Source organism: Penaeus japonicus, unplaced genomic scaffold (assembly GCF_977035675.1).
Source record: "Penaeus japonicus unplaced genomic scaffold, GWHDUDI00000001_assembly GWHDUDI00000009, whole genome shotgun sequence".
Taxonomy (NCBI): Eukaryota; Metazoa; Arthropoda; class Malacostraca; order Decapoda; family Penaeidae; genus Penaeus; species Penaeus japonicus.
This window is the reverse complement of record NW_028234411.1, coordinates 8,195,639-8,197,315: the sequence shown is the minus strand read 5'-3', so window position 1 is coordinate 8,197,315 and position 1,677 is coordinate 8,195,639. Positions and strand designations below refer to the sequence as shown.

At 41.7% G+C, this 1,677-nt stretch overlaps 1 non-coding gene across 1 annotated transcript; it reads left to right on the top strand.

The window, feature by feature from the left end:
• The first annotated feature begins 260 nt into the window (after window positions 1-260).
• TRNAM-CAU (transfer RNA methionine (anticodon CAU)) lies at window positions 261-333 on the top strand. The gene has a single exon. It is a non-coding gene; the product is annotated as a tRNA-Met (tRNA).
• Window positions 334-1,677: the final 1,344 nt, after the last annotated feature.

Below are 1,677 nucleotides of genomic sequence, written 5' to 3'. Positions count from 1 at the left end.
TTTAACCTAATTTACCTGTGAAGACTACATGAATCCTAGACCACCGTTACTTAGAACATTTTAATGTGAATGACGCATATTAATGGTTTCCACGTTAGTTATCCTTTTATTCGAGATTTGTCCAGAAAGGGGGGGGGGGCGTCGCGTATAAAACTTCCATTCACAAGATTATGGAAATAAATTTATGAGATAAAAGAAGTACGGTAAGAAAATCATTCCTATGACGAAAAAACATATCATATTTAACTCGAATATATAACGCCTCGATGGCGCAGTAGGCAGCGCGTGAGTCTCATAATCTCAAGGTCGTGAGTTCGATCCTCACTCGGGGCATTGGCTTTTGAGCGAGGAGACAAGATATCACTCAACAAAATAGGAATCATTCCCTCCTTTGCATTGAATCGTATTTAGGCGGTTCCGCAACATACGAGAATAAAACTAATTAGTCCATTAATCTCCAGTCCCCTACTGATTTTAATTTCATATTTGTCTCTCATATCCTTTTATCTATATCATCGACTCTTATTTTCTTCTGCCTTTCCTAATGCTATTGTTGTATTTTACTGACAATGATTAATCTTTCTCTCCAGCATAGAGAAAAAGGGGCAAAGAGGGAGAGTTGTTGCCATTGTCAATTTTTTTTATGACATCATAAAAACCATTTTTTTGTATGATCAATATGCGCAACAGAAGCCTATGAGGAGCGTTGAAGGACAACAACATTTTCCCGCCACTTCGCGAGTGGAGGCTCGTGGTTGGTGGGTCACTTCTGCGATACCCGAGCACGGCTTCTGTTGCACAAATTAATCATGCGATAGACATTGTTTAATTGGCCAAGATATGGTGTCACAGAAGCTTCTATAATCATACATGACAATAAGTTTCTAGTACAGCTGCTTCCAGCTAGTTAGAAACACACACATGTGTGTGTGAAAAGAGAACGGATGTGAGGGCCACAAAGAAAGATAAGGGTCGAGGAAAGCTGTAGAGAATCACTGTCAATGGAAGCTTTTATGACGTCATAAAAACTTCGACCGTTTTTGCACCGTCTTTCGCGTGATCAATTTGTGCAAGAGAAGCCTAGCACGGTCGCTGCAAGGGTGACCCACCAACCACAGCCTTTTCCCAGGAGGAGGAGGAGTGTCGAAGGTCTACAGCCTCTGCCCGCCCCTTCTTATATAGAGGCTCGTGATTGGTGGGTCACTTATGCAATACGTGGGCACGGCTTCTGTTGCACAAATTGATCACGCGAAAGAAGGTGCAAAAACTGTCCAAGATCGTATGGCGTCATAGAAGTTCCCATAGTCATATATCCCTCTTTGAGTGTATGCGTTTGTTACTCTATCCTTCTTTCGTTCTCTCTATCTATATCTCTATCTCTCTTCTCCCTCCCTCTCCCCTCCCCCCCTCTCTCTCTCTCTCTCTTTATTTGGAGTTGCATTCTCACGTGTCTCTTTATGATTATTTTAGTTATCTGTCGATCACCAGTCTAATCTGTTTCTTATCTATTTATTTTGTGAGTAAATCTCCTATTCAGCCACACTCTTCATTTGAGCATTTTCCTGCTGTTTCCTACTTGTCTTACACACTAGCATCCACATACATACAAACGCGCGCACACATACAAAGTCACAAAGAGTATCAAAGTTAGGGGTAGATGGAGATCTCTGTGACGTC